At 40.4% G+C, this 25,978-nt stretch overlaps 2 pseudogenes; both read left to right on the plus strand.

The window, feature by feature from the left end:
• The first annotated feature begins 928 nt into the window (after positions 1-928).
• LOC114908541 lies at positions 929-16,641 on the plus strand (annotated as a pseudogene).
• A 297-nt stretch (positions 16,642-16,938) lies between these two features.
• Positions 16,939-25,646, plus strand: LOC114908542 (annotated as a pseudogene).
• The last annotated feature ends 332 nt before the right edge of the window (positions 25,647-25,978 follow it).

Genomic DNA, 25,978 nt, shown 5'->3' on the forward strand with positions numbered 1-25,978 from the left:
GACCAAGGGAGACAGAGAGAATTCATTCATATTCAGAATGTTAACATTCAATTTCATGCTTAAAATAATTGTTTCTTTGGGTGAAACTCCATGGGCAAATATTTCAAACTGCATTTTAAGGGAAAATATGTTTAGTTTTCACCAACCATTTTCATTTCTATGAGATTTCCCTGGCTCTGTGCATCAACTGGAGATGGAAAAGATACTTGAGTGAAAGAGGCTGTTGAAAATTAGATGGTAAATTTCAACAAACAATTCTTTTGTGGAAAACAGAAAGAACAGGATGATATTCTCTAAAATGTTTGAAATGCCTTAGCTGGTAGCATTATCTTAACCATGACTAGAAAAATAAATCAACTTTATTCTAACCCTCCCCACACCATTTCTGAATAGGAATGTGCTTAGTGCTTGCCTCTGAAGGAGGTAAGTCTCCACTGGTCCCTGTGGTTGGCTGGATAATGGTCCCCAAGCATATCCAGGTTTTAATCTCTGGAACATGGAGCAAAAGGGATTTTGTAGATGTGTTTAAGGATTTTGAGATGGAAGATTATGGACCTAAAAGTCCACAGGTGTCTTTCTAAGAGGAAGGCAGAGGGAGATTTTATGATAGAGGAGGAAGCGATGTGAAAACAGAGCAGAGATTTGACACTGAGGCAGAAGATGATGTGGCGATGGAAGCAGAGAAAGATGTGAAGATACTACTCTGCTGCCTTCGAAGATGGAGAAAGGGGTCATGAACCAAGAAATGCAGCTCTAGAAGCTGGAAAAGGAAAGAATGGATTCTTACATAGAGCCTCTGGAGGGAGCGAGGCCCTGCTTAAAAACACATTGAAACCGATTTTGGACTTCTGTTCTTTTAAGCCACCAAATTTGTGGTAATTTGTTAGGGCAGGCATAGGAATCTAATCTAACTCTTCCTCTTATGAGAATGACTGGGGAAGTGAACCGGAGGGCCTGGCACGTGGGGTATGCATCAGAAGCGCATGAAGGTAAGTATCCTGGTTTGGCTGATTATTTTGCAGGAACAGATTGTACAACTGAATGAGAGGTGTGTTATGGTGGTTCTCACCTTAACCACAGAGGCTGTTGGCAGGTTGCATTTTGTTATTCTGCCTGCTTCTCTGTTCTCCAAATCCCCTGGTTCTGAAAGCAAGATTTAGGGATTAGAGGTACGGATGAGGACTTCACTCTAAGGCTGGTAGAAGCAACATTAGAGTAGGGGTCTGATATCCTGGACTGTGCCCACCTACCAATAAGGAACTGGGGAGAAGATTTTAAACTTTTTGTACCCTGTAAAATGGGTTAAAATGACATACCTTGCCTACATCATAGTGTCTTTGAAGGCTCAAATGAAATGGAAGGGTCTTTTCCAATGTAAAAGAACAGCCCTTCCCCCTAAAGTCCCTAGATGGCGCTGAATGAGATAGGCACGTGTTGGTGAGCCGCGGTGGCCCAGAGCAGCGTGTTGGAGGCAGAGTGGGCTGAGAAGGTTGTCCACGTTGGGGGAGGTGGGGTGGCTCAGCCTGGGGTGTTTGAATGGGTAGAGGCGTGTGATTGCACCAGTGTAGGAGTGGTGAAGTTGGTACTGAGAGATTGGTGACATGTAAGGGGATTGATCCGTATATTAAAGTTACTGTCACTCAAATCTGTTAAGGTATAAATATTTTCATTGTCCCAGAAAGTTGCCTTCTGCTCCTTTCTAGTCAATTCCTGTCACCACCCACCAGAGGCAACCAGTGTTCTGATGTTTTCTACCATAAATTAATTTTGCTCATTTTATTAAAAACATTCATATAAGTTTATAAAATATAAATTATGAGCTCTTTTAGGTCTTCTTTCATTCAGCATACTCCTTTTGGTATTCATCCATTTGTTGCATGCATCACTGTTTTGTTCTTTTTTATTCCATTCCGTTGTGTATTATAGTATTCCATTGTGTGATTACACCATAATTTGTTCATCCATTTTTCTGTTGATGGACATTTAGTTTCCTTTTTATCTCATTTGAATGAAGTTGCTAAGGATAAAATTTGAATAACATTCTTGTTTATTTGGGTAGATACTAAAGACTAGAATTGCTGGGTCATAAATAAGAGGTATAGTTTTATAGGAAGCTGCCAGACCATTTTTCTTTTCTTTTCCTTTTTTTTGGCCACGCCAGGCAGCTTGTGGGATCTTAGTTCCCCAACTAGGGATTGAATCCGTGCCCCCTGCAGTGGAAGTGCAGAGTCCTAACCACTGGACTGCCAGGGAACTCCCCCCAGACCATTTTTCAAAGTTTGATTTTTCTGGTGACTAATGATGTTGAACATGTTTTCATTGGGTTGTCTTTTATTTTTGTTTGTAAGAAATTTTTTATATACCCAAGATAACAGTTATCTGATATATGCTCTTGAATCTTTTCTCGTATTCTGTGGTTTGCCTATTCATTTTCTTTAATTGTATCTTTAGATGAGTAGAATTTTTAAATTTTGATAAATTCCAAATTTTCAATTATTTTTCTCTTACACTTATTTCTTCCTGTGTCCTGTCTAAGAAATACTGAGCTATCTTCAAGTCACAATGATATTCCATGATTTCTGTTTCTTATGTTTCTTATCCTTGCCAGTCTGCATGCCGTTCTCCCTTCCTTCCTTTCTTTTTCTTTTGCCTTATTATCCCTTATTAGGGCCTCCAGCACAATGTTGAATAACAGTGAGTGAGAACATCCTTGCTTGTTCCTGGATTTAGGAAGAAAAGTTTTCCCTATTTCACTATCAAATATTATGTTAACTGTTGGTTTGTCATAGATTTCCTTATGAGGTTGTGGTAGGTCCCTTTATTCCTAGTTTTCTGAGAATTTTTATTATGAATGAGTACTGACTTTATCAAGTGCTTTTTCTGTGTCTAATAAGATCATATAGCTTTTCTTCTTTATTCTATAAATATTAATTACATTGCTTTTCAAAAGTAGCTGGAAATATATACTGCACAATTCAGTTTACAATTCAATGGTTTTTATTATATTCACAATGTTGTGCAAACATTACCACTGTCTAATTCTGGAAACTTTTCATCATCCCAAGTAGAAACTCTGTACACATTAGGCAGTCATTCCCCAGTTCTCCTTCCCTCCAAGCCCCTGTCAGCTACTAGTCTACTTTCTGTCTCTATAGATTTGCCTATTCTGAACAGTTCATGTAAATGGAATCATGTAATATGTGATTTTTTGTGTCTGGTTTCTTTAACTTAGCATATTTTAAAGGTTCACTCATGTTGTAGCATGTATTAGTAGTTAATTCCTTTTCATAGTCAAATAATATTCCATTGCATATACCACATTTTCTTTTTAAATCCATTCACTGTTGATGTCTATTTTGAATTGTTTCCACATTTTGGCTATTATAAATGCTTCTCTTATGAGCATTCATATACAAGCTTTTGTGTGAACTTATGTTTTTATTTCTCTTGGATACCTAGGACTGGAATTGCTGGGTTATATAGTAACTGTATGATCAAGTTTTTGAGGAAATGGCGAACTTTTTCATACTGGCTACACCATTTTACATTCCCACCAGCAATGTTCTTTTGGTGATTGCTCTAGAGTTTGCAGTATAATCTAAGTCCACTTTTTTTTTTTTTGGCTTTTGTTTCTGTTTTTTTGGTCACACTATGTGGCTTGTGGGATTTTAACTCCCTGACCAGGGATTGAACCTGGGCCCTTGGCAGTGAGAGCATGGAGTCCTAACCACTGGACCACCAGGAGATCCCCTAAGTCAACTTTCAAATAACATTACTTTTAACATTTCTTGCAAGGCAGTTCTGTTGGCAACAACTTCCCTCAGGTTTTGTTTGTCTGAGAAAGTCCTAATTTCTCTTTTCATTTTTGAAGGATAATTTCACCAGATACAGAATTCTGTGGATTTTTTTCTTTCAACACTTTAAATGTTTAATTCCACTCTCTTCTTGCTCGGATAGTTCCTGGAGAGAAGTCTGATGTAATTCATATTCTTGATTCTCTATAGGTAAGGTGATTTTTTTTCCCCATTTGGTTTCTTCCAAGATTTTCTCCTTGTCTTTCATTTTCCATGGTTTGAATATGATATACTTAAATGTAGATTTTGGGGGTATTATTCCTGCTTGGTGTTCTGTGATTCCTGGATCTGTAGTTTGGTATCTGTCATTAATTTTGGAAAATTCTCAGCCATAGTTAATTCAAATATTTCTTCTGCTCCATCTCTCTTTCTTTTCCTTCTTCCCAGTATGTATATGCTACACCTTTTGTAATTGACCCATAGTTCTTGGACATTCTGTTCCACATTAAAATATTTTTTCTCTTTTCATTTAAGTTTGGGAATTTCTACTGGTATTTCTTTAAGTTCACTGACTCTTTCCTCAGCTGTGTCTAGTCTACTGTTGATACCATGGAAGGCATTCTTAATTTCTGTTACAGTGGTTTTGGTTTCTAGCCTTTTGTTTTAATTCTTTTTTATTCATCTTTCTAATTACATTACCCATCTGTTCATGCATGTTGTCCACTTTTTCCATTAGAGCCCTTAGCTTATTAATCATAGTTATTTAAAATTTCTGGTCCAATAATTCCAGAATCTCTACTATATCTGAGTCAGGTTCTGACACCTGCTTTGTCTCTTCAGACTGAGTTTTTTTCTTGCCTTTTAACATGCTTTGTACTTTTTTTTTGAAAGCTTGACATGATGTATTGGGTAATAGGAACTGAGGTAAACATAAGTTTAGTGTGAGATTTTATGTTTTATCTGGCTAGGAGTTAGGCTATGTTTAATGTTTCCTATAGCTGTGCATGGCAGACGTTCAGTTTCCTCTAGTATCCTTGGTTTTGTCTTCCCTACGGTCTTTGGGTTTCCCTAGAAACCCTTTCTTAAATTAACTCTCTGCCTTGTACCTCCCTCAGTGGTAATCCACTGTTATTATACTGGAGTCTTGTTAATGTGGTAGTAAGGTACAGGGGAGGGAAACCATTCTATAATCCTATGATTAAATCTTAGTATTTTAGTGGGCCTGAGTCCCTGAAGTATGACCATCAGGAAGGTTTCTTAGCTCTTTTTTTTCTGCTCTTAGGTGAGACAGGAAGGCTAGAGGGGACCGGAGCTGTCTAACCTGCCCTTCTGATAGGTCAGGTCAGGTTCTGGTAAAATAGCTTTCCTTGAGGGCCACCCTTTGTTATGGAGAACAGAATGCTCCAGGCTTATTTCAAAATGGTTACTTCTTCCCCCTCCCTTCACTCCCTGCCCCCACCCACCTGGGAGCAGAGGCTATTTTTCTCAAGTCTTCACTGGGAAAACCTGGTGGGGTGCCTACATGTAAAACTCACAGCAGTGTAGGAGTCCCCCCTAAGACTGTATCTTTAGGGTTTTTTTTTTTAACTCTCAAGTGAGTTCATACTCAGTCTCCAGCAATTTCAATTACTGTTTAAATGTTCCTTTCACTTTATAACTTTATAGCTCCAGTGGATTTTGATTGTGGTGAACTGTGATCCTCTGTTTTCACATGTCTTGCCAGTTTTCAGGGCAGTGATCTGCCCTGTGACCTCAATTCTCTGATGGATCCAAGAAGAGATGTTGATTTTTAATTCATTCAGCTTTTTTTCTTTTAGAAGAACTGGAGAGATGACTTTCAAGCTCTTTATATATTGGAGCTAAAATCAGAAATTCAGTCCATTGATTTTTGAAAGTCAAATCGACTTTGTATTCCTGGGAAAAAATATCACTTGGTCATGGTTTACTATTATTATTTTTTAGTATTTCTGGATTCAATTTACTAGTATTTTGCTCAGGAGTTTTGTGGTCATGATGCGTATTAGTCTGTAGCTTTCTTGTAAATGTTCTTTACAGGTTTTTGTAATCAAAACTTGGGGTACATTTCTTCCTGCCCTATTTCCTAAAAGGGTTTATGTAAGATTGGTATTATTATTTTTTAATGTCTGGTACAACTCACCTATGGAGTTCTTCATTCCTCTATTACCTCTTTCTGGCCTTCTTTGGGTGAATTCATATTTTATTTCATGTATTGACTTTTAGCTATACATTTTTGAATATTTTATGGAGTGCTCTATCCCACAGTTTACAATGTGATCTAAGTTATTGCAGTCTACCTTTAAATAATATTATCCTACCTTATGAAGAGTATAAGAACCTTAAAAGCCTCCCCCCACCCATTTGTTTTTGTTGTCTTATATTTAACTTCCAGATATGTGATAATTTTCGTAATACTTTGTTGATATTTTTTAAAGCAATTTATTTAAAAAAATAAAAAATACACACATATACACACACACTTGGCTGTGGCCTTTACATTTTCCTTCAGATTTAAGGTTATATCTGGTTATAATTTCTTTTTAACCTGAAAGAACTTTTAGCACTTCTTGTAGTACAGAAGACTAATTCTTGTTGCTGTAGTCACTCCGAAAATGTCTTTATTTCACCTTCTTTTTTTTTTTTTGGTACGCGGACCTCTCACTGTCGTGGCCTCTCCCGTTGCAGAGCACAGGCTCCGGACGCACAGGCTCAGCGGCCATGGCTCACAGGCCTAGCCGCTCTGCGGCATGTGGGATCCTCCTGGACCAGGGCACAAACCCGTGTCCCCTGCATTGGCAGGCAGACTCTCAACGACTGTGCCACCAGGGAAGCCCCACCTTCTTTTTAAAGGATATTTTCTCCTGATATAGAATTCTAGGCTGAGTGTTTTTGTTGATTTGTCACTTTAAAGATGTTGTTGCGTTGCCCTATGTTCTTCCTTGTTTCAGGTAACATGTTGGTTGTTATTTATATGGATTTTACCCTGTATATAAGGTCTTCTTCTCCTCCTCTTCCTCCTCTTACTCCCCTTATCATCCTTCCTCCCCTTCCTCTTCTTCTTCTTCTTCTTCCTCCCTTCTGCTTAAAAGCAGAAAATCTAATTTTAAAATTTACTACTTATCTTTGTCTTTTATTGTGTTTGAAAAGGTGTGATGTTTGTGTTTATCCTGCCTTGGGGATCCTGGAGCTTAAAAGTTCTGTAGATTGATACTTTTCATAAATTTTGGAAAGTTTTCAATTATGATCTTTTCAAATATATCTTTAAATGTTATTTTGTCATATATATGAAGCTAGTATATTTTTAGGTCATTTGATATTACAACCAAAGGGAATTGAAACAAAAATTGGTATACAGAAATGGGATGTTGTTTTAATAAACACCTGAAATACATAGCATTATTTTTAGGGCTAGTTGATGGTGGGAGTTTGAAAAAATGGTGAAGAAACTATTATAGGAGACTGAAAAAATGGTAACCCATTTGGTGAAATGGTCACTTGTGGTTTCTTGGAAGACAGAAAATGTACTTAAACAAACTTTGGATTTGGGCAAGGAGATCTCCCAGTGAAAATTTGAAAACATCAGCTCCTTCTCTTTAGCTGCATATAAGGTAGTACAAGAAAGGAAGAACTCAAAAGAACTGGCCATTTGCAAGCAGAATTTATCAGAAAAATCGAGAGCCCAGGACTTAATGAATTGGAACATAAAATTGTTTCTCTTCTCCAGCTTCTATAGTCAGTAACAGATTCTCAGAGTAAGGTAAAGTCTGGGCTGGGGTAAAGCTCAAACTTGGGGTGCTGCTAGTAAGTGATGGTCTCAGAGTAAAGTCCAAGTCAAAGAAGGGGCTATATGATTTTTTGTTGACTTCTGAAAGAATCAGGATGAAATCTAATATGTGCTCTCTGTTGCACACAAGCGTTTATAGGAATCTTAAGGTCAAGGTCCACAACAGTCTGATACAGCAGCTCTTTCAAAGTCTAGGGATAGTGAGACAAATAGAACAATTGTTCTCAAAGAATGGCTTTGGGCACAGGGAGTAAAATGAATGAAATACACTGGAAACCAACAAAATTTTTGAGAAGACTGTAGGAGCAGAAGTGCCATCTGCCTGGTCTAGTAGGGAATGAGCAGTACAAAATGTTAAAAGTCTTCTGAGCCCTTAATGTTTTGTATCCAGAAAGCAGGCTAAAATTTTTTCTCAAAGAACATATTTTCTATTGAGCTCTTTAGAAGTGGCCAAAGAGGATGATGGAAAGGAAGGACATCCTAGAAAGTGAAGCCAAGATCCATGAATAAAGTGAACTGGGGAGTTACTTTTGGGAAATATAACCAGGGTCAAATCAAGGACTATTTACGACTCCTAAAGTGAAGGGACCTGGAAACATTTTCCCAGCAGACTTTCAGACTTGCTACATACCAGTAACTGTTATTTGCCTTTCATTTTCCTCCTCCTTGAATTGGAATGTTTATTGTGATTATCCTGTCCTTGTTCCACCATTGTATGCTGTGTGTTTTTGAGGCAGCTATATTGCCTTCTTCATTCATAGGTTTCTGGATCAGGAGGACTTGCATGAACATCTATTATAAGTTATTCAAACCTGATGTTGTGTTAGATAAAACTTTTGGGGGTCTTGGGATGGTGGACCCCTACCATCCCAGGTGGGGGATAGGAGGAGCATGAATAATTCTTGCCTAATGGTGGATTTGTGGTAGATTAAATAGTGACTCCAATCCTTCACTCCTCTTTGTCATGTAAATTTGCAGTACCCTTCTGCTCTGACTCTGGGCTTTGTCATGTGACTTTTTTGACAATAAATGTGGTTGAAATGCCAGAGTGCCACTTCTGAGCTTAGCCCTTTAAAGATTTTGCTTAATGCACTTTCACTCTTATTTCTGCCATCACCATGAGGTCATGCCCAGGTTAGTTCAGTGGTCCCATGAGAAGGATGAAGTCACATGGTACAGAGCCAACCTAAAAACACATGTATGAGTGAGTGGTCCAGCCAAAATCAGCTACGTTTAGCCTAGATCAGCAGAACCCCTCAGAAGTGTGAAAAATATTTGCTGTATGTCATTAAGACTTTGTAGTTGATTGACATACAGCAATTTTGTAGCAATAGCCAGCCAATAAAAGAAGTTTCCTGAAAGATTATAGCAGTCTTTTTGTAAATTCTGAGAAACTAACCAATTGTAATTCTCCAGGCATATAATATAATATAATTACATATATATGTGTGTATATATATATATATAATTACATATATACATACATATATGTGTGTGTGTGTGTATAAAATATATCATCTAGTGTAACTCACTTTATAGACAATAAAACAGTACAGTGACCTGTAAAGACTGGTAAGGGACAACAAAACTACTTATGCACTTGGAAGTATGTTTAGGCAGTGGTTTGGATTTGAACATAGCAGCTTTCCCCCTGGTTATCCAGGCTATGGATGCAACATAGATTTGTAGTAGTTTTTTTTTTTTTTTCTTTACTGAATTTAACTCTTTTATTATTTTCATGGACACTGGATAGTGTTTTCTTTCTAAACTGTTCAACGACCCATTATCTGGGGTGTTGTCTGCTTACTAGGTCAGATCAGAAATGTTGTTGTACTCAGTTTGCTCATGGTATGGAACATGAGGTGCTCTGACTGGTCCCACCTCACCTGTTTAGTCAGATAAGATGTCCTGAGAACTGTTGACCTTCTGGCGTGGGTCCACTGTCCTGGTCTCCTTCTGCCATCTTTGTCAAAGATCAGTTTAAGGGTATGCATTGTAGTTTTCTAGGTCCTTTATGAGGGTGGCTTCCAAACTCTCTGAGCAGAGGCAAATGACTAAGCTGTGTATAAAACAAGAATCACAAATATTGACAAAATAGGTAGTTTTTCTTTTCCCAACAAATTCTGTTTTATTTTCTATCTAGAATATAATATTAAGGAATCACTGGGTCTTACCCACACTGGTTTTTCACCCACTAGCTGGTGACTTCTCTTTCCTTGAATAATTTACACATCAGAATATTGGGGACCACATTCATGGTTCACTCATGGTTAAGCTTCATAGGCATGACCTCAAGATTATTACTTTGGTGGCCAATTGACCTGCCCCCTCTTTTTAAACCAAGATGATGTGAAATGCCAGCACTACATGAAAACATTTACTTTCTTATTTGGGCAGAGAGACAGGCTTAAATTTTTTCATGAATAGAATAATTACAGGGCAGCAAACATGCAAAAATTCATGTGATATTAGATAGAATAAGATGTAAGACTGAAGAATTCCTCATGTTTTTGTTTCCTCCATTTCCCATAACTTGTGAGAATAGACCATCCTAAGCCAGTGGCGTCATCATCTCCTACTGAGTGTTTTTCATGTCTAGGTGTTCCCAGATGAAGGAAGCCTCATCATACAGCAATGGCCATGGCCTCAGTAGGCTGAAACAGTTTGTCCAAAGGCTCCCAGAAACATTGCTGCTCCATGGTATCATTATAATCCAATTTAGTTTAACAAGCATTTCTTATTCACTGTTTGAGTCCAATACTTGGCTAGTGTAGGATGAACAATAGTAGCCATGACATAATTTAATAGTCAGGAATAATGTTTAATGGTGTTATAAAGGAAGTATCTTTTTTTTGCACACTTAGGGAATTTGTTTTCAGTTGGAATCCAATTGGAATGTGACTGCCTGCTAAAGTACAGACATGCCAAAGAACACGAGAGAGTGGTGTTGAGTTTAAAGAACTGCAGCCTCAGAGAGACAAACATATGCCATTCCTATACTAGTAAATAAAGTGAGCAGGTCACATTTAAAGGTAATGATAAAGGAAGAAAAACTATGTGTAAAGATTCTAAAGAGAACTTTATGTATTTGTAGTTTCAAAGACTCAGAAGAACTACTGGGAACCTGAAATAAGAAAATGGCCTCCCCACATCTAAAATCATTGGAAAAGACTAGGGAAACACAGAGAATGATAAGTAGGATAATGAGAACATGGGGACAAAAAATGCTTGGACTGGGCCTGAGCAGACACACAGGTCACATAGATCATTATTGGATCCATAATGAGGAGGCACTTGAAACTGATGTTGTCATTGTCATCGTCATCATCACATTGACTTATTCAGTACTTACTGTGACTCAGGCTCTGTGTTAAGTGATTTATGTGTTTGTTTACGAAATTTTCCAAAGAACTCTATGAGATAGGTCTTCTTATGTTGATGTTATAGATGAGGACCTGGAGAGGTTAACTACTTTGCCCAAGATTACATAACTGGTATGTAGTGGAGCCATTACTCAACTAAATTGTTCTGCTTTGAGATCTTAATCATCATAGTACATGGACTTACCCATTAAATACTGTATACATGATTTCCATTTCACCATTTGGACTTATCCTTCCCCAAAAATCTTTTGTCATCTTCTGTTTCAGAGTTAAATATGCCATCCAGATATATTTATGTATAGATACCCATAACGAATGGACACTTTCTACCCATTGCCCTAAGAATTCTGGTAACCAGAGTTGATACAAACAGCATTTTTTATAGAATGGTCTGTTTGTAAGTCTTAGTTCTTTCTGAACATGCTGCTATTATAGTCTTTACTGCAATAATTTGAAGGCTTTTTCCATTCACAAAAGAAACTATTAAGGCAAGCATGTAAAATCAACCACAAAGGCATCTCTTCTGTTGAAGTAGTAGAAAATGTCTTTTAAGGTGAGAATACATTGAAAACCTTCAGCACTTTCTTTTTACTGTTTCTTTTTTACCTGGTTTGAATCATCATTACAGTGTTCTGGGTTCTCTGGAAAGAACTGCCTTGTGTTAAACCATCTTGAGAGCAGGGTTCTTCAGAAATGACAGCCTGCCAGACTGTTCTGTTCTGTGTAGAATGATGTTGCTAGCTTTTTTATCATCATTTTCTTTTAGAGATTTCTTTCCTCCTCTGAATAAAAAACAGTGAATTCTTTCTATTGGTTTTGCTGGCATTATTGTATTTTGAGTATGGGTTTGAATGTGTCATTTAAATACCATTTTATTAGAGTGACTATGTTTGGGTCTTCATGTTGGAACTAGCGGTGCCTGTCTGATAATCTAGGTCTTCTTGTTATTCCCCTCCCCCTTCTTTTTATGTAATCCTGCATATTTTGGGCAAAAAGCATCAAAAATATTCTTTTCACAGCATATTTTCCCTTTTGAATTTTGCCTTCCACTGAAGGCAAAATTTGTAAAAATGATGAAATTGGCTTTTTCTTTCTTTTTAAACTTTGTTCAACTTTTTTCACCTAGAATTCATCTTGTAGAAACATCTAGGTATCACTGCTTTTCCCTCAGGTAACATTCAGAGTAGCCTTCATTATCTTGAGGGATAAGGAAGAGAAATAAAAAGGGATATGTATATCTATCAGTGGAATTTGAGATCATTATGAACAATTGTTACCTCTGGGTGAAGCTTATTGTAGCTTTCCCAAAAACAGGAGTTAAGTTTGTCCCATTTAACACCAACGAATCTATAATATTCTATACTGCTTTACATGCAGAGCTATATATGTACATGAATTTTATTTTTTTATTTTATTAAAAAATATTTACTTATTTGGCTGGACTGGGTCTTAGTTGTGGCACACGGGATCTTTAGTTGTGGCACACGGGATCTTTAGTTGTGGCATGTGGGCTCTTAGTTGCTGCACGCAGGATCTATTTACCTGACCAGGTATCGAACCTGGGCCCCCTGCACTGGGAGTACAGAGTCTTAACCACTGGACCACCAGGGAAGTCCCAAATTTTTTTTTTGGAGTATACTTTTGATAATTTGTTCATAGCATCTGCTCTTTTCCCAGAGTTGTCTTTCTCTCTAGAAGACAGTTCTGCCCACCCAAGGGCCATCTGGTAATAGTAGGAGTATTATTTGAGGAAAAACTTATTGTGCTGCTCTAGCCAAAATCACGTAACTTTGAGAATTTGACAAAATTCGAGACATTTGTCAAAAGGATACAGAAACTTCACTGAGACAAAGTCCTTATAGATATTTCATACAAATTGTGACTTAGGACTGCTATGCCATCAGTTACCAAGGCAGCTACTTTCCCCATCTCTCCCTCTCACTCTTTCTTGGACCACACGCTCTCAGGTGCCTCTTTCTTTATGTTGCTCCAATCTCTTTTTCTGCGGATTGTTATCATCTATTTGCACATCTGTCTCCACCAAAATGGTGAGCTAAGTCAGAGTCACATGTCCCTTTAGTTCAATTACATTCTACCCACTGAGTACAGTTGTATACCTCTTAGTTTAGATTCTTGAGAAAGTATTTTAATTGGGTGCTGGCTAGACAATGAATTGCCTGGTCTTGAATCCTGTGTCTAGTATTGATCCAATCAATCATAGTGATCCTACAATGGGTAACATGTATACTTCAGACTGCTTCAGGGTTGAGAGCAGGGCAGGCACATTTACAGACTATAAGAGGTAATAGGAGCTGTGACTGGCTCAGGAGTTAAGTGGTTTTGAGAAAACCTGTTTTTTTTAATAGACCAAGTCACCCTTCTTGTTTTTTTGTTTTTTTTTGTTTTAATATTTTATTTTATTTATTTGGCTGTGCCGTGTCTTAGTTGCGGCAGTTGGGGTCTTGGTTGCAGCATGTGGACTCTCAGTTGCGGCATGCATGTGGGATCTAGTTCCCTGACCAGGGATGGAGCCTGGGCCCCCTGCATTGGGGGCACGGAGTCTTAACCACTAGACCACCAGGGAAGTCCCTCCCTTCTTGTTTAATTTATAAATAAAGTCAGCAGTGGGTATTAAGAAAAATACCTCATCATGTCTTTAATCTACTTTGACTCACTGGCATTTTAGGCCCTTTCAGTTTTATTAAAAGCCATTGTCAAGGACCCCAATTGCTTTCTCCCAATTGTATTCTTGGCTTTCTTTCTGCCTGGCTCCTGGCCCTAACCTTTTCTCTCATATAGATACCACTGCAATCCCTTTGGCTAGAAGGCAGATCTGCTGGCTTTTCTGGACCCTTGGCATTTCCCAGCATTGCCCTTGACTCTTTCCTCTTCTAGTGCCTTAGGGAGGTTTTCCTGCTTTAACTCAGGGTTTTAGACCCAAACTCTAGTATTAGATTATTTGGTGAGTATTTGGATCTCCTTGGAGGTTGTTGTTTGAATGTTTAGATTACTTATGTGATTCTTCAGTTTCTTTCTAAGAAGACTAGATTTACTGGCAGAGAAATTAGTTTCTTATAACTTTTTTGGTTATGTCTCAAAAATAGGAGATATATTATTTTCCAAAACATGGATGACAACTAAATTAACATTTAGGCAGGATGCAAATAGGACTATTACGGTGAGAAATCTAGGTCAGCAAGAGTCATCTTGTTGGAAGGGCATCCTAACCAAGAGGACAATTTTCAGGCTAAAGATATTAGTTAATTGCACTCATAAATTTCTTACATTCAAATTTCTGACATTTTATCTTGGCTATACTTGAGGCCTGTATTAGACTTTTATTTGAGGTGCAGAGAACTCACTCTCTTCAAAATTATACTGCAGGCTTCTTGATAAATTCACCATTGGTCTTTCTACCCAATGAGGATTTAATAATAAATCTGAGTCTCTTGATGGCAATATCAAAGCACAGACGCTCTTCCTCTCCTGCATGAGATCTATGCCCTGACACAGGATGTTGTGTCACATCCTAATCCCAGGACGCTGAGCCATTTCTTGGTTTGTACAGCAGCCTGAATACATCACTTTATCAGCCTTCAAAGTCAGAGTTATGATCCTAATTGCTTATGGAAGTTTCAGCATTCAGCCATTGTGCACAAAATGACTTAAACTGGAGTCAGAGGGCAAAGTTTGGGGACTGATGTGAGCAATGATGAGGTATCCTCTACATTCCTCAAGTTGTCTTTTTCTACCTGTGCTCAAGGAACTTGCTAGAACATGGTGGGTATGAGAATAAATACATAGTTAAGCCGGTGAGCCATTTGGCCTCTTGGGAGCTCCATTTCCTCAGTAAAATTAAACTGTTGGGTGGGATTGGCAGTTCCTAGTACAGGCAGTGGATTGGTTGCTTGGGTGTGCTGTGATTGGTTGCAAAATGTGTCATAGGTTGTTTGTTACAGATTACATTGAAAATAATGAGGTTTGGGAAATACTTTTTTTAAAAAAAGAGTGAATTCAAAGCTGTTTCTATAAGATTGTCCCTCTCATTTGCTTGCATTAAGGTACACTTTCATGAGTAAAAGACTACAGAGGTGTATTGGTTTCCCAGGGCTGCTGTAACAAAATATCACAAACTGGGTGGCTTTAAACAACAGAAATTTATTCTCTCACAGTTCTGGAGGCCAGAAGTCCAAAATCAAGGTGTTGGCAGGGTCAGTGTCCCTCCAGAGCCTCTAAGCTACAGTCTGGTGAATCATGAATCCTAAATAACTGTCAGTAACAGCAACAGCCAGTGGGGAACTCTCCAGGTACTTGAGAAAAAGTAGCCAATGTGAGTATTTGCTTTTATGGAGACACAGATGTGTCTTGGAAAATCAGTAAAATACTCTAGGTAGTTGAGGACATTATTTTCTCGTGCTTCTGGATTGTTTTTTGAGAGTCTTTCATTTGGCTTTTGGGGCCCAGCTCTCAGAGCTGTTTAGATGACCTTACTGAAATGACCCAGGTAACTGGTGCCTGTCCCATCCTAGTTTTCCAGAGAGGGCTTTTTTCTTAAAGATCCATTCCAATGCTAAGCACTCCCATTCTCAATAGTTTTTGTTCTGGATTTAATATCTAATACAGGAGACTAAATGGGGTTTCTTCTCTTTGTGCTTAGAAGAGATAGTAAACTGCATTCCAAACTCCTTAAGAAATTTGGAGGAATCACCTAATTATTTATAATGCTCAACAAAATTCAATGCAGACTTCTCGACAGGGGTAGCCGTGAGGCCTGTCGCGATCGTGGATGGGTAACCAGGTGGGCCAGGGCCCAAACAGTGCCGGGTCAGGGAGGCAGAGGCCGGGCTTTCTCCGAAGACCAGGCAGGGCCCATTCAGGCCTGCCATGGAAACCAGAGCAGCGCTGGACCAGCGGGAATTGTGGCTCCCACGTCGCGACCTGTCTCTTCTCTCCTGGACCCTTTCCCCGAGATTTCTTGGTGTGGCTGCTCCCTAAAGGAGCCCACCTGCCGACGGTTGAGAGTTTTCAGTGGACTCAGCCCAGGAGAAAGATACAGCCCTTGCTCCTTGCTGGCCGCCGCCCCTCCGCCTTGGTGACCGCACCCAGGGTGCCCTCCTGGTTCAGTTCCGGCAGCCCTCGGCCAGCGGCCTCTCACAGAACACCAGCAGCCTGTACACCAGCAACGGTGTGGCCGCCAGCAACAAGCTCAGGCTGTCCTGCAACCAGATCACCGCGGTCATCAACGTCTCGGTGGAGGTAGAGAACACCTTATACCAGGACACCCAGTAGCTGCAGGTGCTTGTGGCCGATGCACCCATCTCGTGCCTCTGAGACTTCCTGGGCCCCGTTGCTGAGGGCACCCACGATCCAGAAATGAAGCACGGCCGCCCTCTGCGGCGCAGAGTCGCCGTTTCTGCTCCAGTGCTCGGCCGCCCTCAGCTCTGCTGCCTCGCGAAGGACCAGGCCTGGCCCTGCCAGACACCCATGGTGGGACCAGGCCGCAACTGCACTCATCCCGCCCAACAACGGTTTTTGGGAGCAGTTTGTCCACTAGGAGTTCCAGCTGTTTGGCAAGAACACTGCACACACCGTTAACTCCCCGATGGATGTGATCCCTAACATCTATGAGAAAGAGGTTGGTTTGATGGCAGCCAAACGGTGAGCCATCCTGGTGAGCCCCTGCCCCAGGGGTCAGAGGTGCGGGTCTGCAGTTGATCCTACACCAAGATCTGAACTTGAACATTCTACTTTAGTTGATACAGAAAATCTGATGAGGGCTCTTATAAGGCCAAGAAAAAAGGGAGGGTGACTGCAGTTTTTAACCTTATAATCCGTAACTTTGAAGAATAAAACTCCCTAAATATAAGATGGTGAAAATAAGTTTCCTACCCTGTGAGTGCCAGAGCACGACTACTGGGGCCAGGCCAGGGAGGAGGTGAGGCAGGTGGTGCCCATTCAGATGGACCTGCCAGCAGTGCTCAGTGCAAGTGGCAGGCCTGGAGTCCTACACCCTCCCCCCGTCCCACTTCTCAGGAGCAAGTCAGCCAGAATCCCACTTCATTCTTTGGAGCGCAGAGCCAGGGCCTTAGGCATCATGGCTCCTGTACCTCTCACAGTAAGTGCCAATTTGCTAGATAAGTGATCAAGTGGTGCTCTGGGAGCCCTGGGAGCCTCAGGCCACCCTTCCCCCGACCTTCAACCATAGCAGAGTCTAACTCTGGGTTTATAGATAGTGTTTGAAGAAAGCATTTCATTACATAAAATTTAAAAATAATTTTTGAGTGCTGTTCCAGATGGCAAGGTGTCAAGGTGCCTGTGGTGACTTCCCAGCAGCCTTTGATGAAAGGTGGCATTAGTCCCTTTCTCTGGGGGTGAGTGCTGAGAGAGCAGGCTTGATGTCAGGCCTCAAGGTTTTCCCTTGGCTTGGAAGGTTGGAGGTGTGGGCTGGGACCTGGTGCTGTCATCACGTGACCTGTAGCTTCTCAGAGGTTCGGTTTCCTTATCAGTCTCCACAGTGACAGCCCTTCTCTCCCAGAGTTGTGAGGATTAAAGGACTGCTAGCAGTGTGACTGGCACAGGGTACTTGCTTAGAGTAAAGGGCGGCTCTTAGTATTAATGCTACTCTGAGGCCCTGCTGGTCCCTGGTCTGTGCCTTCATCCTCATAGCAGCATTTCCCCCATCTATGCACAGCCCTTTATTGTTTGCAAAGTGATGTTCCCCAAAATCATCCATCCTGTGGGGGGAGGGGGAAGTTTAAGTTCCTTTCAGACGGTATGTCAGGGGAAGCCTAGATTTAGCAGCCTTTTCAGAATCCCATTGTATATCCAAAGGTTGTGAAGCAAGGAGCATGATTCCAGCTATTCCTCAAACATCTTGTTTAGAATCATTGACCATTTAAACCAGTGCTTCAGTCTGGCTAACCACCAAGCTCTACGGGGGCACTTGCCCAAGGGACAATGGAGTTGGCCCTACCACTAGGCCCTGGAATGTGGGATTGTTTAAACTCCTCAGGTACCTAACCATGTGGCTTGGGACCAGCTATTCTAAATGAAAGTTCTGCAGACAATATATGAAATAAAGCAAAGCACAACTGCTCTGACTGATGCAGAGCTGTGGGTCTGGAGCCCAGTGGAGGCTGAACATTCTTTCTCTTCAAATGTGCCCCTACCTCACAAAGAAGTGCCCAGGGATGAAACTGGGGAGAGAGATGAATGAAAAATCACTGCTCTGGACTGATCTTGTTTTACAGATGGAAAAACAGTCCCACAGAATATCAGGGCTGTTGTGGCAGAGCCCCCCAAAGCAGCCTCTCTGGCAGAAACTCAAATGGAAAATGTAAAGTACTTTTTAAGAGACATTTATTTGGATATATAGCCAAATCTTATTTTCGTTTGAAAAAATTCCAAGTTAACATACCATAAAATTAAAATTTTTTTGGATGTACAAGTTCTAAGGGTTTGACACATGTAAGGTTTTATATAACCATCACCAATCAGAACACAGAGCAGTTCCCTTACTCCTAAATATTCTCTCATGCTTCCGCTCTGTAGTCAAGCCCTCACACCACCCCGACCTCTGGCAAACAGTGATCTGTTTTCCATCCCCGTGGAGTTGCCTTTTCTAAGGTGTCACATAAATGTAGTCATGCATGATTTGACCTCTGGAGGCTGGCTTCTTTCCCTGGGCATGATGTCTTGGAGATTCATCCATGTTGTTGCTTTTTGGTGGTGTTCCATGGTATGGATATACCGGTTTGTTTTACATTCACCAGGTGAAAGATATGGGTTTTTTCCATTTTTCCGGTGATTGTGAATAAAGCTTCTATGAACATTTATGTAAAAAAATTCAGTGCATGTCAGCATTTATTTGCAACAGATATATGGCCGGTCATTTCTAAATGGAAGTAAGAATGCTGAAAAAATTTTGAGAATAGTATATTAGGCACAAGTATCACAATTTCTAATCCGTAGTAGCTAGGTCTGATATCCCATTAATAGGGCTGGATTCATGGGCATGTGACTTATACAGTCTCACAAGACTCGTGTGTAGAAGGGCTCTCACTTGGTTTAATGTTCTGCGGGAACTCTCTTGAGATTTTGCACTGGGCCCCACAAATTATGTAGTCAGATTAATAATCGTAATCAATGGTAAAATTTCAAATCTCCTACTCTTTTCAAGGTCTCTTGGATGTTTACATCTCACAGTTTTTTTTTTTTCCTTTACCCTTTTGTTTCCCAGTTAATAGAACTAGAATATTCTGTAAAACAGGAGCAGAACCTCTGGAGGTAAAAAAGGTTATCGCTGAGAAATTTAAGAACATCTGTTCCCCCCACCTGGTAAATAAGCCTTGGCTGTTGGTACGTTTGAGGTTATGTCTGGGTCATCAGGGAGTCTAGCCATGCCTGATCTATAAGGAGTATTGAGATGACATTTTATGGCAGAGAAGAATGCCACCAGTAAGCTGTCTTTCCCTTGAAACTTCACTTGTCTCCTCCACTATGACCGTACATGGTTACAGTGCTGCATAATTTTCCAAGTTATTAATTTATTGCTTTTAAAGTCTCCAAAGCCTCTTTCTCTGAGCCCAGTTTGACCAAGACTAATTGTCATGGGGTAGTGTATGAGTTTCCTAAGGCTGTCATAATAAATTGCCACAAACTTGGTGGCTTAAAAAAACAGAAATTAATTTTCTCGCAGTTCTGGAGGCTAGCCAGCCAAAATCAAGATGTCAGCAGGGTTGGTTCCTTCTGGAGGCTAGGAGGGAGAATTGTTCCATGCCTCTCTCCTAGCTTCTGGTGGCTGCTGGCAGTGCTTGGCATTCCTTGGCTTATAAATGGATCATTCCAGTCTCTGCTTCCTTCTTTACGTGGACGTCCTCCCTGTGTCTCTGTGTGTTCTCTTCTTCTGTCTGTCTGCTCTCATCAGGACATGGGTCATTGGATTTAGGGCCCACCCAGATAATCCAGGATGATCGCATCTTGAGATACTTAATTCCATCAACAAAGGCCTTTTTCCAAATAAGCTCACATTCACAGGACCCAGCTGGACATATATTTTGGGAGGCACAGTTCAACCCACCGCAGGTAGTATTTGCCTTTTGGCCAGTAAAATCCTTTAAGCTTCTGTGAGCCAAATCATTCCTGTCTTAAATAATGTTACCTAGTCCTCTAGGGGTTGTAGCCAAAGTGAAGGATGGATCCTGGACTCACTAGTGGGCACTGGTACCAGTTTGTGCCAGAATACAGAAACTTTTAAAGAAACTTTTAAATTTCCAGGGATTTTGCAAGCCTGTTGTTTCACACAGCCATTATTAAAAGTTAAATTAGGGGCTTCCTTGGTGGCGCAGTGCCGATGCAGGGGACACGGGTTCGTGCCCCGGTCTGGGAAGATCCCACATGCCGCGGAGCAGCTGGGCCCGTGAGCCATGGCCGCTGAGCCTGCGCGTCCGGAGCCTGTGCTCCGCAACGGGAGAGGCCACAACAGAGAGAGGCCCACGTACCACAAAACAAAAACAAAAAACAAAAAACCAAACCAAACCAAACAAAAAAAGTTAAATTACACAAACTTACAGTTAAATAAGTTATACTAAAACGCCAAATTATATATACTCAAAACTCATCACTTCCTAATTATCTTACTTCATTTTATTGTTATGCTCTCTTGAGGTTATTTACTTCTATTGTATCTTTATGGTGTGTTGCTGAGCATCTCTTTCTCAACTCCAAGTGCAGTCACATTGATAGCTTCAAATGAGCCATGGTGGGAATATTTACACCGTGGAAATTGGCAAGTGCAACGCATCAGGGCCTACCCTCTCCCCCAGAGCCAGTTTTTAAACATTTCGCAGCACACTGCTGATCCTGGCAACCATGACAGTGTGTACCAGAAACTTCTGAGCAAGAATCAGCAAAAGCACCCTATGACTATAGATACTACATACTCTGGATGTTTAAAGTTAGGTATGATTTCAGTAAGTAATTCATTAAATATGCATAATTAAATGTGATCTACAATTTTTAACTTATTATGACTTTACCTATTATTAAATGCACTAGCCAAAAATACCCTTTGCCAGTCTAGGGTATTCTCACTTTTGTTTTTGAGAATAATGCCATTGAAACTTTTGTGATAACATAAATAGTTTCAAGGTGCAAAGTTGATAGTTTGTTAACATTAGCAAACTTTTTATTTGGGCCAGTTCAGGGATAAGATGATAAAGATGTTCTGTGAAACTTGGAGTTGGTCAGGCTTTTAACTTGCTGTGACCTAAGGAAATATTTTAGTTTGATCTACTTTTTCTTTTTTCTTTGGTATACATTGGCACCTCAGGCATTAGCTGGAAGTGAATTAAATGGCCCAGAAGCTGTAATTCTGCAGCCCGCTAGATATTAGAATAGAATTGATTATCTGGAGGTGTTTGCATATGGAAGCAGCCCTCCTACCTATTCATTTCCATTTTAACCTAAGAGGTATGTGGGAAGCTTGTTAACACCCTTAGAGGGTTTGGTCCCTCTGCCTGTGTGACGTCTGAACCAGGCATAAATACTTAAAATCCATAAAAGAGAAATCATAAATAAAAGCAAACTTTGACAGAGGAGAAAAGTGCTTCCAAAAATATTAGAAACTCCATCTTTAGGTAGTATCAAATAAAAAACAAATCCAGACTTAGGTAAGGAGGGACTTTATTTGAAAAGACTATTGCAGTTGAGAGAGGGCGGGTGACTATTACAGTAAGAGGAAAGGAACTACTGCAACAGAAGACTCTGACCATAATAATATCTACAAATGTTGCCAAGGCCAGGCAGAAAGGGGTTTCTTTTAAAGGGAGGAGTAAACAAGGTTAGAAAGATCTGAGTGTGGGGAGTGGGGGGAGCAGGGGATTGATTGGTCAGTTCAGCAGAAAATGTCTTTTTTTCTGTGGTCAGCTGATTCTCAGGAGAGGCTGTTAAGGGGTTTTGTTCTGTGTCCCAGTGCTTGCTTAAGCCCAAGGGTGGCCCAGAGTTCAGGGTCCTGGGGGAAGGAGAGAAGCCTGATGAAAGTTTGGTCAAGTCACGTTAGTGTCCAGATTGTTCAGTGGGGACAAACAGTTCAACCAATATTTTACAAGACAAAGAATGGAAATTTCAAGGGTCTGTGTCTGGCCTTCTCATAGATAAACAGTGGGGTCATCCGTGGGTTTTATTGGGTTGGCCAAAAGGTTTCTTCGGGTTTTTCTCTAACATCTTATATATAAGTTACATGTGAAAGGGTGATTCTTTGCAATAAGCTGTTTTCTGAAATACGAAAGGATGTATTGATCATCCCTGTTTTCCAGGAATACAGGACTCAGGTAAAGTTCTATACTTTCAGCAGCTAATGCAGTTCACTCCATATTTTACATTAGACTTCAGCTCTAATCCTGTGCTCTTATTTGAGAGGCTGTATCAGATATTTTTGTTTTGTTTTATATTACCCCTTAATTTAAAAAAATGCCTCTGGAATTACTTGGTAGAAGTAAAAATTTTGCATGGGGCAGGGATTGTACCTTCTATTGCTGTCACAAACAATCTGTGTTGTCCTTCAACACAAGTTCCTAATACTACCTGCAAGATTTAAGATGTCACCAAAATATTTTTGTAATTGGAAACTGCTATAATTCAGAATTTGCAATAACCTCACAGTGCTCTGAAACTTGGATAAAGCTCCTTTCTAAAGCCAGCACAGAGTCAACCTTCCTTTCTTTCCTCTTTTCAGTTTTTTTCCTTTCCCTTCTCTCCCTCTAACTAATATCATTTTTTATGTTGGGAAGCACTATAGACGAATTATATTCACTATAAAGAGTTACTATATCCAGACTTCCCAATTTCAATTAACATTAAAATGATATAGAGCATAACTTACTATTGCTTGATTCAGAAAGCAACTTAAGGAATTTTTGTGTCATTAGAACTATAATCATGAACTATTGATTGCTGTTGAGAGAACATGGTCTTAGGGCCAGACACACAGACCTATATTTGACTGTCAGTCCTCCCACTTATTGCCTATATAAATCCTTGAGCATGTCACTAAAACTTGCTGAGTGCTTTTCCACGTCTTCAAAATGCAGGCAATAAGATGTGCTAATGGCATAATTGTGAGGATTAAACAGAATGAATTTGCATGTGCAAAAGAACGCCAAGGCTAGGTACTGAGCACATGTGAGTAGCCTTCTGTAATTTACTGAATGCTAGTACTTGCAGCAAACTAGACCAGCCACTCTAGGGTCCAACTTTTGAGGAGCTTACAATCTGATTGGGCAATCATATAGATACATGTAAGATATGTAAATGCATATCAATTGACATTTTCAGAAAACTCACCTAGGACTTTGCAAACTTTTATTACCGTTTGAAATTTATCTTGTAATTCGATCCTGGTGCTCAATCACAATTTAATTTTAGATGGCTCCTTTTATCACCATCCCTCTGCCTTCTGCATTGGGCACATGGCCCCCTTGGCATCAAAGTTTTACTGTTGGAAAAACTATGCCCCTCCCCGCCTTGCACTATATTAGTAGTCATTTCTGCGGTTTCGTTGTGTGCAAGGTGTAGATCTGGACAGGAATCTTTGTCTTCCAGACCTGTCGTTCTCTCTCTCTACCTGCTGGTTTGCATCTCAGTTGCCCAGCACAGACTAGTTTCACTATGAAGCGGCTGCCAAACACCAAGTCAGCCAAAGAAAACTCCCTGCCTCCCTCCCTCCACGAGTAGGAAATTATGGGTAAAAGAAGAGAAGCATCCATAAATAAATAAATTGTGTAGCAGAGATCGATGGTTACAAGCTTCTTTTGGTGTCTGCCAATAGGGCTGACCATAATTAATCTTTTACAGGTTTTGGAGAAACATTCAGAGGCTCATGGATTTTAAAAATGGAGCACAGAATTACCAACAGAAAGTCTATGTAATATAGTTGATGTACAGTGAGCAGGTCACAGATAGTTGTGAATAATTAATTTGGCTGGGTACAACCTAACCAAATTAAACCCCCACACTTTTTAAAACTTCTAATTTGAAATAATTGTAGATTCACAGGAATTTGCAAAAATAATATAGAAAGAGGTCTCATGTATCCTTCACCCAGTTCCTTAAGGGCAACCATAGTATAATATTACAACCAGGCAAATGGCATTTGTAGAATCTACTGAGGTTACACAAATTTTACCAATTGTGTGTGTGTGTGTGTGTGTGTGTGTGTGTGTGTGTATATAGTTCTATGCAATTTCATCACATTTGTAGATTTGTGTAGTCACCACCACAGTCAGGATATAGAACTGTTCCATCAGTCTTGCCTACAATCCCTTTATAGCCATACCTATCCCCTGTCCCCATTCCTAAACCCAATCTGTTCTCCATCTGCATAATTTTGTTATTTTAAAATTAAATGACAAAATGGAATCATACAGTACCTTTTGAGCCTGGCTTATTTTACTTAGCATGCCTTTGAGGTCCATCCAAGTTGTTGCCTGCAACAATGGTTTGCTCTTTTTTTTTTTTTTTAATTGCTGAGTGGTATTCCATGGTATTGATGTACAAGTTTGTTTAGTCACTAATCCGTTTCTATTTTTTGGCTATCAAAAAAAGCTACTGTCATGCTTAATTTTATGTGTCAATTTGGCTAGGTTATGGTACGCAGTTGGATTCCATATGGAGCTAGCTCCACCCTATGCGCCTTCTCACCTGTCCCAGGCTCTTCACTCTTAGTCCCCATTCCAGAGGCCCTTGCATGAAAAAAGTGGCAGCCCCCGTGCCGGGGGAGGCTGTCTTGCTTATCCAGACCATTAGAATGGTGATCTCTGCAGCCAGTCCTGGTGACTCAGTACATAGCTGTAGTTCTAGTGAGAACTAAAAAACGTTTCATACCCCCTACTTGTGAACCCAAATATGAATCAGAAAAGGAGTTTATAGAATGCCCAGAAAGTGGGACTGGTCATGCCTCTGGAACATTTGGAGCATCTCACACATCTGACCTGTACAGCTGGTGTCTTCGATGCCTGTGTTCCTCCTGAGGGTGATGCTCTCACGTCATTTCTTTCAAAGGAAGCCTGACACAGAGCACTGAGCAATGGAAGAAGAATGTTGCCTCGCAATTGTCCGTTCGGAAGATAAAAGAATATGATGCTAATTTTAAAACGAAGGACTTCCCTGAAAAAGCTAAGGATATCTTCATGGCCGCTCACATTTATCTAAACAACTTAGATCACGACTGGCTTCACACCTTGGTGACTAATCACTGTTTTCTGGATGTTGTCTGGGACATCAAACATAAGCCCATCTGCCAGAACTTTGTAGAATCTTTAGAGCCACTCCAGTGGTTCAGATTCACTGCTGAAGTCTGTGAAAGCAGAGCAACGTGTATGGCCAGGTCACTGTCCTCATGCACATCCAGCAGACTCTGACTGTCTATGATCAGTTTGGCTGTTTGATGTATGGACAGGAAGATGTGGCCAATGATGTCCTGGAGTATGTTGTATTTGAAAAGCACCTGATAAATCCCTTTGGGAGCTGGATTATGCAACAGTACCCCCATGGATACTTCCTAAGCAGACCAACCTTAAGACAGTAATGATCCCTGGACCCCAGCTGAAACTGTGGGAGGAACCACAAGGAGAAGCCCATAAGCCCCAGCTAACCTGCTGGCAAAAATGACTCCTGAGATGAAGCACGGGTGAGGTGGCTGGAAGCAGAGAAGTCTATGAATCGGGGAGCTGGGAAGTCATCCATCTCCATGATGCTGTAGAAGGAACTACCTTGGTTCTCTCCCATCCTGCTTAGGTCTTTTTAGCAGTCTCATCCTCAACAACCATGGCTGATGGCTGGGCTCAGGTAGGTGGCTGGTACGCACAGCCATGCACCTCTGTCTTCTCCTCCCCCTTCCCTTCCTCCTTTTCCTCTTCCTCCCCCTCCTCTACCACCACCTCTTCCTCCTTCTACTAATTGCACATCTAGCTTCTGAGTCTAGATGAAAGGCAGTATGTTTC

This window comes from Monodon monoceros, unplaced genomic scaffold, assembly GCF_005190385.1.
Source record: "Monodon monoceros isolate NGI ecotype Baffin Bay Population unplaced genomic scaffold, NGI_Narwhal_1 Super_Scaffold_4, whole genome shotgun sequence".
Taxonomy (NCBI): Eukaryota; Metazoa; Chordata; class Mammalia; order Artiodactyla; family Monodontidae; genus Monodon; species Monodon monoceros.